This window comes from Chrysemys picta, chromosome 5 (genome assembly GCF_011386835.1).
Source record: "Chrysemys picta bellii isolate R12L10 chromosome 5, ASM1138683v2, whole genome shotgun sequence".
Classification (NCBI taxonomy): Eukaryota; Metazoa; Chordata; order Testudines; family Emydidae; genus Chrysemys; species Chrysemys picta.
Genome location: NC_088795.1, coordinates 54,821,596 through 54,835,489, shown reverse-complemented (window position 1 = coordinate 54,835,489; position 13,894 = coordinate 54,821,596). Strand labels below are relative to the sequence as shown.

At 40.9% G+C, this 13,894-nt stretch overlaps 1 protein-coding gene across 16 annotated transcripts in view; it reads left to right on the top strand.

The window, feature by feature from the left end:
- INPP4B (inositol polyphosphate-4-phosphatase type II B) overlaps positions 1-13,894 on the top strand; it is a 496,579-nt gene that overhangs the window by 15,411 nt on the left and 467,274 nt on the right. For 2 of the 16 annotated variants that reach the window (XM_065596411.1, XM_065596415.1), the window contains exon 2: positions 4,096-4,192. The exons of 12 other annotated variants lie outside the window; for them this stretch is intronic. The gene's annotated coding sequence lies outside the window, so the exon portion shown is untranslated. Of the gene's footprint in view, positions 1-4,095; positions 4,193-5,317; positions 5,518-13,894 lie in introns of those variants that run through there. 2 more of the 16 variants (XM_065596410.1, XM_065596414.1) reach the window with 2 other exon arrangements.

Below are 13,894 nucleotides of genomic sequence, written 5' to 3'. Positions count from 1 at the left end.
AGAGATTTTTTTCCCCAACATGACATAATGTCATTAATTGTACTGTACCTATTAAAATCTCCTGGATTGCTTTCAATAGTCACTGGGAGAACAATGCTGATTCTGGTAGACTCCTGGCCAATCTGGGAAGGTTGGCAACCCTATCTTTGTCTCTTCTTTCTTCTGATTGGCTTAAGACACAAATATCAAATTTGCTAGTGTCTCTTGCTTCCTTTGGTTGCAGACTTTTCAGCCGTTTGTCACCACCCCTTGCTGTTTGTTGACTTGGCTGTGCAATAGTATGATGGAGACTGCTTTTAATGCTCTGTGGAGAGCTATAAACTGTGACATCCCCAAATCAAGGATTACTTTGAATTTTGCTCTTCCAGTCTTTTTTTTTTTTAAGACACTAAATAAAGTAGAGAAAAGAGTACTTTTTATGTCTTTTATTCAGAAATAGAATTTTTATTTCAAGCTAAATACAATACGTTTGAGTTTAATTAGTTCCGTTAAAAATAAGGTTTCCAGGTGAAAAATTCATTTTTCACCTGGATTGAGTAATTTCAATTACTCCACTTCACTCCTTGAAGTGGAGTAATTGAAAGCTGGTCCAGGAATATTTAGATACAGAATTTGGGAAAAATTCTGGTGACTTTAGGTAGAGAGTATAACCTCATTGCTAGTTGGGTGGGGGGAAGACAAAACTTAGGAGTTGCTCTAAAGGGTCAGGTGACTTTACCGCTGTAGGTTCATCTTGGAGAAAGAGCATCCTCCGTGGGAGTTAAGAAATATTGGAGAGTTTTGTACGGGGGCGGGGGGCTTGGATAATTGAATGAAGGGTAAGGAGTGATTTTAAAGAAAGATTTGTGAGTTTTAAGGTGAGGTGGCCTTAGTGAGAATGGGAAGGAGGTACTTTGAGAGCCTAGAGAGCTGTACCTGGCCTGACCTTGCAAGGTGCTGAGGGCATCTGCTATTCATTTAAATCCAATGAGATTGAATTAGTCAGGAAAAATGGCCAGATGGAGCTGGGAGGCATGCAGGATTATGCGTAGTCTATATTTTTCTTGTATAGAATACTTGTATTTAAAGTCTGCGACAGCATATTCAAGTAATCTTACATAGGTTACAATACTTGCTGTAGCTAGCAGCTGTATGTGTAGTGGGACAGAGATGAAAAAGAGTGCATATATGCCAAGTTTCTGAAGAAACTGGAACACAGGAAAACTGGGAGGTTCAGCTAGTGGAAGCTATAATGTTGAATGGATGGGTTATTCAGTGCAGGAAGTCTGTTGTTCTTGTGCCATCACCTCAAAACAGTCTCCCAACCATTTTGAGGCTAAAAAATAGGGAAAAATAAGGTCAGAGCTCATGGAGGAAATTCCATGTAGGATCTTGAAGAAGATGATGGGGGATTTTGAACTGGATTCTGAAATGGTCAGGAAACTAGTGAAGATTTCTGAGGATGGTGAATATCTGTTTTTCCCAACTGAAGAGATGAACCATTGTATTTTGGACATAACAAAATTATTAAAGTTGGGATTTAGGGAGATTATAAAATGGCATTAAAATAGTTGAGAACACCCAAAGGCATGAATGTCAAAGGATTGGTTGAAGAAGTGTCCGATGAGAGCACTGTTTCAGACCTCACTGCTGGCAGACATTGGTGAAATATACAGAAGGAAAAAAAGATAGCGACCATGTTGAATAAACAGTCATGACAGAAATGAATACCAGATTGAAGCTGACGGGGGAAGAGAGATGAAGGTATTCACCAATTAGTATAGTGGGTCCCTGGTATATGTCGGGGTTGTGTTCTTGAAAAGGGCAATGGATAACAAAAAGCTCATCCCCACCCCACCTCTTCCTGCCAAGTTCCGCCCCCTCCTCCATGTGCGCCCTGTCCCTACTCTCTCCCTTCCCCCCAAGCCTCCTGCATGCCTCGAAACAGCTGATTTCGGCCGGCAGGAGGAACTGGGGAGGGGAGGGAGGGTGCTGACTGCCAATGATGGATATGCAGATTGGGACTGACGTGGAATTGACTCCGATCGGAACACGTTCCCCTATTGATGAGCGACAGATATGCGAAACAACAGATAAGGGGGAGACATATACCAGGGACCCCCTGTAGTAGGAAATTAGTTTTTCCCTGTTTATTTACAGGAAATTGTGGTAGAGTCAGGAACTGAAGAGGAGGAAAATGAGTTGAAATGAGGCAGGGGTTATATCTTTTGACATCTGCGGCATAGAAATAATTCCCAAGATTGACTTCTGAAAATACATGGACAAGGGAAAGAGTGGTGGGAAAGAATTGTAGAAAAAGAGAAGGGAAAAGCCTTAGGGAGTAATGTAACAGAAGAGGATCTAGTGACACAAAAGTGACCGTAGTTCATTACAAAACTGTAGTGGTTAGATGAGATGCCAGAGAGCCCAGATGATCTAAAAACATGTTAGGGTTGATAGTATCAAATATAGTGATGTGAAGCAGCAGGATGAGGAGAGCAGGACAGATGGGAAGATCATTGACCAAATGTTCTAGTACCAGGAAAGTAGCAAATAGGCTGGAAATGACCAATGAGATTGTTTTTAGACAATGAGAGAGGAGAACGTTTTCCAAAATGCTCTTCAGAAAAGAGAAGATTGGACATAGGATGGTAATAGCAAGGGAGAGGATGTTCACGAGATAATGATTAAATTTTTAAAATTATCATCATTTCACCTTTCAGGAAAATAAAAGGTGTCAGACATCTGCTGCCAGCGAAGTCTGGGCCTCAGACACACTCATGAACAGTTTGTATTGATTTAAATGTAAGTTGGGTGTACTGAGGGCAGAATGTGGCACTATAAGAGACTCCTAAAACAAGGAGAGAGCCCATTTGCAAAAGAGAGAGAAATGTTTTCAAATGAGTTTCTGCCTCTTACCTAGTTTCCTTTTGCTTGATCCGGCAGCAAATTCTTAATCCTATATATGACCTGAGTCTTTTGCCATGTGGAATTGACTGTGATGTCACTAAATCAGCATTAGGACTATGACTCCACTGCAGAATACACCAGGTGGACAAGATGTGCTATGAAGGATAATATGGAACCAGAATACTGTCAGCAAAGAGCATTGCACCAGACTAATTAAGGAGTATTTGGGTAAATGCAAATAGAGCTGATACTTTGCTAATGTTGCAATAACAACTATGAAGAGACTTTGAAAGCAAAAGCTATTTTAAGTATTAGATATTTAAAATATCTTCCCCAATGCCAAAGTCTCCCTAAATGTAGTATTTTAAGTACGTTTAAAAAGTACTAATTATTTTTTTAAATAAATTTCTGTACTTGTGTGTAAGTTAGGTAAGACATTTAGATAAATCCAGTTTACAGTACTGATACTACCAAATCTAATTTCTCTGTATATATCCAAAACTAATTCTTGGTGATTAAACAAAACCGCCTACAAATCATAATTTGAGCATAATGTCAAATTTTGTTATCCAGTGACACTTTTCCCCCCCGAGGAGACTGGATGGATAGTAGGATTGAGTCTCTGTTCTGCTACAGACTTACTCTGCAGGTCACTTAATCTACTCCATGCCTCAGTTGCCCATCTGTAAAATGAGGATAGTGCTTCATAAAACCTCTTGGAGATCGGGAGGTAAAAATCAATTAATGATAGCAAGGTGCTCAGATACTACAATGATGAAGGCTGAGCAAGTATCTAGACAGATGAAGGTCAGCACAACACATTTATGACGTTAGTCCCTGGATTAGGCAGGCTGCTTTTCCAGTAATTATCATCTTTAATATTTACCAATTCTGAAGGATATCAGAAAACGTAACTTAAATTAGGATATATACAATATATGTGGTTGCTACTCATGAAATAATAAAAAGAAGAAACAACAAGACAAATAATAAGCAGTGGAATGCTTTAGTTTCTTTATTGCTATGTAGTGTTACAAAACAACCAATATAATATAAATCTCAAACTTGGCACTCATTTCTTTTACTATAGTTTTCCTCAACCAAGCTTGTTTTTGCTAGTCTGGATCTGGTAATTCAGTGTCAGGAGAAAGCCATACCAAGAGTTTTTATTTGTGATTATTTTTTTCTTTATTTTTTTATTACCAGTGTCAAGGAGAAGAGCAAAAGTACAGCACATAGCTCATCCAGCTCCATTATGTCATAACCTAAAATACAGGCGAGGTTGTTCTCTAAATCAGTTGAGGTAAGAAGGGGAGCTGAGTGTTCCTTATTTTTCTGTGCTGAAATGCTTTTCTGCAGGGCTGTAACCAGGGCTGGGTGAGCAGGGTAGACGCCCAGGATGCAAAGCTGCAGGGGCAGAAGAATGGGATGGGAAAAAATGATAGGAGGTGCAAATATGCTTTCTCATCCTGGGTGCTAAAATGCCTAATTACGGCACTGGTTTTCTGCCCGAAAATCTGTCCCATGTGCCTTAAACAAAACCTGTAAGCTACCAAAAAAGCAAGTTTTTAGCCTGAATAGAAACTTACTCTGACATTTTTGCATAATGATCCAATACTAGATTATAATTACTTTCTAATAAGTCAAGAGGAAAATTTTAAGTGGGTTTAACATTTCCTAAAACTTAAAAACAGAAAGTAGCCTAGAACATATGAATGTGAGCTTTACAATTAGGGCATAAGTTAAGACTTTTGTTGGTTTTTTTTTTTGGTGTGTGTTTAATAGGGCCGGGCAGGAAATGTTTTTCCCATATCATGAAAATTCTCCTACGAAGGAGAAAGAGACCCAACCACCCCAGAATAGCATGGCCTGGTGGTTAGGGCACTCACCTGGGATGCTGGAAATCCAGTGTCTGCTCTGCCTGATTTGGACCAGGGACTTGAACCTGGGTCTCTTACCTCGTATGTGAGCGAGCGCCTTGATTACTGGGCTATAGAGTCTCCTGTTGAATCTGTTCTAATAAGTATAAATAAATATTCTTTGGGCCAATGAGAGAGACTGACTGTATAGCTAGAGCCCCATGTTTTTTGAAAATGCAAAATAGCATGTAACAAAACAAAAAACTTCACCTTGCTGTGGTGGCTCCTGTCCCATGTTGCTGGGCCCAGCTCCCCACTCTGGGTGTTGCAATCTGGTGCACTGGGTTGTAGCACCCCTAAGATTTAGCCTGGCCACCCCTCTAGTGGAGGAAAGCTGGGCTAAACCGGAGTGGTGCATGGGGTTGCAGTTTCAGGTTGCAATGCTGGGAGCTGGGCCCAGCTCCACAGGACAGGAACTGTAGGATGAGTGCAGGGCAGGCTCACTCTACAACCCTGCCCACCTGAGGGGCCATGGGGCAGGAACTAATCTCCTCCCTTATCACCTGCAGGGCGTCCTTCATCTCCCAGGGTCTCCTGACCACCTTCCTCCAATCTGCTCTAGTCCTTGCTCTACCAGAATCAGACCAGGGCCTTGAAGTTGGGTTTCCAACATCCCAGATGACTACAAGGCTATTGGCTATTCTGGTGTGGATTGGTCTCTCCATCCTGAACCTGAGAAACCTTTCCTGATGAAGTTTCTTTGAAACTGGTATGTTCCCACAAAAAGTTTTGGTTTTGATGAATTGGCATGGTCTCTCCCTCTCCCACAAAGAAAACCCCAACCAAACACCCCCACCTCCAAAAATAAAAAAATTGTTGGAAATTTCCCAACCAGCTCTAGTGTTAAAAATGTATTTGTTGGATAACAGAAGGCACTGATGAACATTCCCCATAAGTGAATTGTTAAAGCAGCTGTAGGATGTTTTTAATGATCAAATTGCTACCTTTCTACATCTAAAAATCTGTCAGATAAACTTAGATAAAGATGGATGAAAATATTTTATAGATATTGAAAACTCAGGTTAGTGTAACATTTCATTGGTATCCAGACGTCTGTTAATCTGGATCCAAGCTGTCGTCTTTACAAAGAGTCAGTGACTGGAGATTTTTGAATGACATTTTTGTGTTCATTGTTTAAGAAGAAAATAACATGTTCTCTGAAAACTGCAACTGTGCAGTTTCCTGAGCCAGAAAAGTGCACTACTAACCAATATTGTCAAATGGATCCACATCCTTCTATTGAATGGTTGGGAGTGGGGTGGGGGAATCATAGTCTGGAACAAAAAAATATCAGACAAACATATCAAGCAAAAACATTGTCAGCCAGAGTACTGCAAAATAGAAACTTTGTGTAAATTCAAGCATCTGTTGAATAGTTAAGAAAAAGTACTGATAATAGTATGTCATTAATAATTTATCTGCTTAGGATCACCAGTACATTTGAAGTATGGTATCTTATTCTAGCTTCCCAAGGAGCTATGACTATCCAATCATTTGAAGATTGATTGAGACTCAAGAAAGAGTAAAGTCAGAATGGGATTAAATTGTACAATTAATATCAGGGCAAGCATCCCTAAAAGGGAGAAGAACTGGGAGAGTCTGGAAAGAATTCAAAATCTTACTCCGCTTCAAATAATTTGAATTTCTGTTTGTTACTTACCTCATGGAGGTGTTGTGAGGATTAAATATTGTCTAAAAAGTGCTTGAGAACTTTGGAAGAGAAGTGTTATATACACTAAATAAATGCAATATATTTTTTATTAACGAAGTATTTAATTTTGCATTACTTTTAATATCCAGTTTATTATGAGGGACTAGATTCAGCCCATAATTACTCCACCATTCAGAAGCATAATTCAGGACTGTGTCTGTCAAGAGGGTTGTTGCAGAAGTGCAGTGCTTGCTTCACTTGGGGCCTTGCAGTGAGCTAGCCCACCCCTCAGTTTGAAGCAACAATGAGGGAGGGAATATAGTTATGGTGGTTGTTGGATATTTTGAATAGGGGCTCAGTCCTATGGCCCAGATCCAGTAAAGTACTACTTAAGCATGTATTTAATTTGACTTCAGTGAGACTATTCACATTAAGCTTCTGCTCAAGTGCAGTGCTGAGCTGGAACTCATGTGCATGTGCCAGGCAGCTGCTGGTGGGGCTCTGATTGATTGCCACCTGTAATTGTAACCTAGAAGAACTATCAAGGGAAGGCCGTGGAACTAGTACCATGGAAATGAATTCTGCAGCTGGCACAGAAGGGTGTAAATTGTACCTCACCGGGCCAGTGGGGAATGAACCAAGACTTAGTGTTGTATTTGCCAATCTCTTTGTGTTGTGATTCCCCCCCCCCCCCCCCAAAAGTTGTAGTAGCTGAATGTTAATCTATGTGTTTCACTTAAGAATGCTGGTGTACCACTTTTAAAAAATGTTTTAGAGCTACTGTGTGTTTTATTGTGATACCTAAAACAACATAGAGGAAACCCCTCCTTTATGGGTATTGGGCCAGACTCTTAGGAAGTGCACATCAATTATTGACTTCAATGGAGTCACCCAAATTTACACAAGCAGAGGATTTGGCCTGTCATCTGTGACTATGCTAGCCTATGGATTTCTGGGCAGTAGTAATTCAATCTCATTTAAGCTTGTTCCCAGATCGATTGTTTATCCTTTTTTTAAATCAATGTGCAGAACTACCAGTCAAAACTAGTAATCACTTCATCATCCATGGAGATGAAATTAAATGGGAGAGAATGCAGCTGTCTGTAGGAGCTTTGCTCAGTTAAGGGCTGCAGAATGTGGCCCCAAGCTAGCATTCCTTTTATTTTTTTTATATGCGTAAGACACATGGTGACAGGCATTTTGGTGTGGTAACATTTCAGTATTATGACATGCATTCAAATTTGTGTGGACTATTTGCTTAAATGTATGTTTAGTCTTTCACTTAACCTGTTGTCATACAGAATACACTTATAAAGAAAGCAGTTAATACATTCTTCCTGAATGAAGCCCAAAGCAGTTGTCTTATTTTGTGCTAATAATGATTTGTTTTACAGTGGATAAACACCAATAATTCTGTTTACCCCAAATTAACAGAATGAAGTGTTCTAGAGTTTTTTTCCCCCATCTGTGTTTGATCTGTGGAGGCTGATGACAAGCTGCTTGTGAAAAGGTGGTTCAGTGCTGCTATAGACAGCAAGGCTATACAGAATCTCGAGGTGCCTTGTCTTGTTAAGGCTCTTTTTCTGTTAACTAAATAATTGTCCCAATCTTGGGTTGCATTTCAAGAGTGGAGTGCACGAGGCACAGTTCTGAAATTGAGGAGAGGAGGAGGCAAAAGTGTCTCTTTCTGGCATGGCTGGGGCTGCTCTAATTTACGTTAGGTTTGACAAGCTGCCTAGAGACTCCTCTGCTACTCCAGAATATCCAGAGCGTAGTGAGATCTCACCATCTCCTTGTGAGGCAGGGATGGAATAGGGCCATTATGCTACTGGGGGCATTGCCCAGGGGCTGTCATCTTTTCAGCCTCTTACCAGTATATAAGCTTCCTTTTGAGGGGCTGCAGCAGAACTCTGATTAAGGACCAATACCTTTAATTTGTTTTGAACCTTTCAACTCAGTGCCTCCAAGCACTATACACATAGATGAATTTATGCCTATGTATATAGTTTTAATATCAATCATTGATTTTCCCCTCTCCCCCACCTTTTACACAGAACACAGGAAGACGAACATTTCTTAGGACAGGAAGTGAAGAATAACATATCCATTGAAATGGCATGGGAAACTTCAGGCAGGCATCATGTAATTATCCAGATTGGATTTTGACCAGGACACTAGAATTAACACCTTTATCTGTTGAAGAATGCCAAGCAATCTTTAATAATCAAACACTATCTTTTAACAGTTCTGGTGTATTTGTTCAGAGGGCATCATGCCACTTACTGAATCACCAAACATTCCATTTTTTTTACCTTTAGATGGTCACAAAAAAAAACTTTTCATCTTGGCATAATGAATGATCTAATTGAGGCTTTTGGCTGCCCTCATTGTGTCAGGGAGAGCCCCTTTGATGTCTTTGCTGTTAACACATAAAAACTTGATTTTTTTTTTTATATGCTCCCAAAATTTTCTGTTGAGGCAAAAGATTATTGAACTCCCAGGTTCTAAAGTAAAATAATTTTTTAAAAATAAATGAAAATATCACTGATGGTGCTGTTTTCATCGATCGGGAAATGGAAATTACTTTATCTAGAAGGAAGTAACATTTGGAAACATCTGATGCTTCTACAACTCTTTCAAGAAAATAAATAAAATGAAGCTGTCAGTTCAGCCGATATTTTTTGTCCAAAAGCTCTGACTCTTTAAAGCCCCAAACTGTGCAGTCTAAACTCAGACCCTTAAAATGAAAGATGTGGGAGTAAGCAGATGTGACCAATTAACATTCATAAGGCATCACATAGGTATTTGTAATGTGTCATAGGTGTTTGCTTCACAAATTTACTGGCACTGAATGGCTAGATTGTCTGATTTACCCAAAATATGCTGAGTATAGGACCAGGGGTGAGATTGCTTTGGGGCCACAGAACTGTACCTGATGTAAAGAACATCATCTTCAGGACTGCTGTACTTCACACCCAGCTGCCTAAGGCCCCAGGTGGTGGTTTTGTCAGCCAAGGATTACTGGAGTATAGAAATGTCTTGCCCATGTCCTCTGTGAAGGACATGGAAGATGCCTGGATTATTTTATGAAATATTATGTGATTCTGTTTGACTATTATTGTGTTGTTTATGTGATTATCAAGTGTTAATTCATCAGGAGCTGCCTTGCCTGTACACAGGAAAGGAGACACTATGCTTCAGATAGTAGCATTCCCCAGGACTTAAAAGGACAAAACAGGTATTGATCCCTTTTGAGGTTTTCCTCTGGCAATGCTGAGTCAACACCCTGGGTTTGGTACAGAGGAGGGGAAATCCAGGTGGGAGACAGAGGCCTGGACTATATGTAAAAGTTAGCCTAACAAGCTATGGCTCAGAGGTGTGAAAAATTCACACCCCGAGCATTGTAGCTTATGCAGTGTAGATGCAGTTAGGTTCATGGAAGAATGCTATCCTCGACCTACCGGTAGCTGCAATTGCTTGGGGAGGTGGAGTTCCATACATATCTGCAGCAGAAAGGACTACAGCTCAACTCAGTCAGAAGTCTGGGAGTAATTGATATTTATGGTGGAGCCCAGACACTTCAGTTAAGGATTCCAACATTGTAGCAGTAAATCAAATCTTTTTGCTATGTGCTATTTGCAGGAGTGCCGCCAGCTTTTCTGCCACCCTAGGCGGCGGAAGATCCTGCCCCAAATGCCGCCCCCCAGAGAGGCGGCAGAAGGTCCCGCCGCTGAAATACTGCCGCGGTCGCTGCCCCCCAAATTGTAGTGCCTTAGGTGACCGCCTAGGTCGCCTAATGGGTTGCACCGGCCCCGGCTATTTGGTAATCCACAGTAACAACGAAAAATAAATATATCTTTGGACTCATTTATTTACTTACTCTTTGTGTTGTAACCTGCTGAGGGAGTCATGTTTGCAGAGTTGTTTTTATTACTTTGTTTTACTATAGCAACTGATGGTTTCCTGCACTGTTTGCTGCCTTTTTTTGCTGCTGCTGCTAGGACCAGTAAAGAAGGTTGAAAGCAGTGAAATTCCTTCCCACTTACCATAAAATTATGTAGGTGTTGTGTCAATTTTGAAGCCCCCATTAACTATTTTCAGGCTCAGGAGCTGAAGAGAAAAGGTTTGTTTCCTAATGTCAAAGGGTCACTACTTTTAGATATTGAGCACTTTTATGAGCAGATTATTGCTCTGACATCTAAGCTTTAGTATTGTAAATGGCCCATGACACATTCTTCTTCAGGATATGAAAAAGTACTGTCAAGTACATTAAAAGTTCGATTTAATTTTTTATATCTCAGTATTCAAAAGCACGATGATACAATCTTTCCCATTTGTTAACCATTATTTCCCCTCAGAGAATCTTTCAGATCTTGTAATTACCAAGTTATGTATATATGTTTGTGCACACTCATCACTGAAGATCAGTACACTCTGAAAATAGTTTCTTAATTGCAGCAGTGGAGGAAAAACAATAGCTTGTTTTTATTTAGGTCTCATTAAACAGTGGCCTTTTATGTGTAAGTTCTGCCTGACCAAACTGTAGATTTTAGTTCAAAAAATAGATTTAAGAATCCAAAGGAAGTTCTTGAGATAAATTACTTGACTTTTAGTTCTGCTCCCTATCGTCTAATTCATCAGGTTTCAATTTTTCTCTTTTTTGTTTCTTTCAGTCTGTCTGAATTGTTTATACTTTCTTCCGTATAAATAAAATATGTAACACATTTTTATTTCCATATTGCTAGTGAGAAGATGAATACTTTTTCTTGTCAGACTTTTAAAATAGCATAATAAATTAGTTTTGTTGCAGTCATGATGCCATACTCATTGCATGATCTGGCGCATATTAGAGAAATTTCTTGTCATAGACCTGGCATTTTTCTCAATTTTGTTAGAAACAATAATAATTGTGTTTCCAGTAATAATGTGTTGGTATATTTTTAGGGAGGAACCAGTAAAACTGTCTCTCACTTTAGAAGCTCACTAATTCTCTGTCACTTTGGTTATTTCACAGCAAATCTTCCCATTTGATATGGTTTTATAGTTTATATATTAGAAATAAATAATAAAAGCAGTAATTTTAAGAGAACTTTAATAGATTCTAAGGTCAGAAGGAAGCATTGTGATCATCTAGTCAGACCTCTTGTGTAACACAGGCCATAGAGCTTTGCCAATATAATTCCTAGAACATACCTTTTAGAAAAAAAAATCCAACCTTAATTTAAAATTTGTTAGTGATGGAGAAACTACCACAGCCCTTGATAAATTGTTCCAATGGTTAATTGCTCTCACTGTTAAAGTTACACCTTATTTTCAGTCTGAATTTTTCTAGCTTCAGCTTCCAGCCATTGGATTGTTATACCTTCCTTGCTAGGCTGAAGAGCTTATTATTAAATATTTGTTCCCAATGTAGGCTAAATTCCCTTAAGCTGTGCGGCCATGCTGCAGCCTATTTAGCACCACACAGGCTCTTAGGGAACCTGCCTAGGGACCTGACATGGCCAGGGGAAGGACATCTGGCCCCCAACCTGCTGCCAGCGGGGCTCCCATCCCCAACTAACCCTGTAGCTCGGACCCACCCCAGCCGGAGCGGCCCGGACCCAGGTGCAGCCTGGGTGGCCCTCCCCCAGCCCAGACCTGCTGGGGCCGGGGGAGGGGCACCTATCCTGCAGACCCAGCCCCAGAGCTCCTGTGGCAGGGACAGGTGCCTCTCTTTTCCCCCCCGCCCCTCCCCCCGAACTAGGTGCTGCTGAGGGGAGAGAGCGCCGGGGGAGTCCTCTCTCCCCCCTGTAGTCCCGGAGCACCCTCCTGCACCCCAAAGCCCTCATCCCTGGCCCCACCCAAGAGCCCGCACTCTCAGCCAGAGCCCTCACACCCTGAGCCCCTCATTCTGGCCCCAGCTGGAGCATTCACACCCCTGCCCCCCAACCCTCTGCCCCAGCCCTGAGTCCCTCATCCCCAGCTCCACCCCAGAGCCTGCACCTCCAGCCGGAGCGTTCACACCCCTGCCCCCCAACCCTCTGCCCCAGCCCTGAGCCCCTCATCCCTGGCTCCAGCCCTGAGCCTGCATCGCTAGCTGGAGCCCTCACACCCCTGCACCCCAACCCTCTGCCCCAGCCCTGAGCACCTTCCCATAAGAACTGCTTGGCTCCACCCTCACCACATCAATTTTGTTATAGGCACCAATATGAAGATGATGTGTCACACATCACCTCCATGTTGGTGCACATATCAAAATTTATTCCACACATGGGTGGGGAAAATTAGACGGAACACTGCATGTAGGTACTTATATATAGTCAAGTCACCCCTTAACCTCCTCTTTGGTAAGCTAAATAGATTGAGCTCCTGTAGTAGTCTATCCCCAGAAGGCATTTTCTAATCCTTCATTTATTCTTGTGGCTTTTCTCTGAACCCTCTCTGGTTTATTAGCATCCTTCTTGTGTTGTGAATGCCAGAACTGGACACTGCATTCCAGCAAACGGAATTTGTACCAGTGTCAAATACAGAGGTGAAATAATCTCTCTCTTGTTTGTTTATGCCTCCAAAGATAGCATTAGCCCTTTTAGCTACTGTGTCACAGGGGAGTTCTTGTTGAGCTGATTATCCACCAGGACCTCCAAATCTTTCTCAGTCACTGCTTCCCAAGATAGAGTCTCACATCCTGTATGTTTGGCCTATGTTCTCAGTTCCTAGATATATATGTTTATCTTTAGCCATATCAAAACACGCATTGTTTGCTTGCGGCCAGTTTACCAAACAATGCAGATTTCTTTGTCAGTCTTCTTCATTATTTACCACTCCCTCAATTTTTGTGTCATCTGCAATCTTTATCGGTGGTTATTTTGTTTTCTTCTGGGTCATTAATAAAAAATGTTAAATAACTTAGGGCCAAGAACTATCCCTGCAGGTCCCACTAGAAACACATCTACTTGACTATTATTCCCATTTACGATTATACTGTGAGACCTATCAGCTAGTTTTTAATTCATTTAATGTCTGCATGTGAATTGTGTATCTTTCTAGTTTTTAATCAAAATGTCATGCAGTACCAAGTCAAATGCCTTGCAGAAGTATATTACATCAGCACTAATATCTTTAACAACAACTTGTAATATCATCAAAAGAAAAATCAAGTTGGTTTGACAGGCTCTGTTTTCATAAACCCATGTTGATTGGCATGTAATTGTATTCCCCTCCTTTCATTCTTCATTGTTGAGTCCAGATCAGCTGCTCCATTATCTTGCCTAGGATTGATGTCAGACTGACAAGCCTATAATTACCTGGGTCATCCCATTTACCTTTTTTAAATATTGGCAAAACATTAGCTTTCTTCCAGTCTTCTGGAACTTCCACAGTGTTCCAGGACTTATTGAGAAGTCGACATTAATGGCCCAGGGAGCTTCTAGTCCTCTCTTTTAAAACTCTTGTTGTA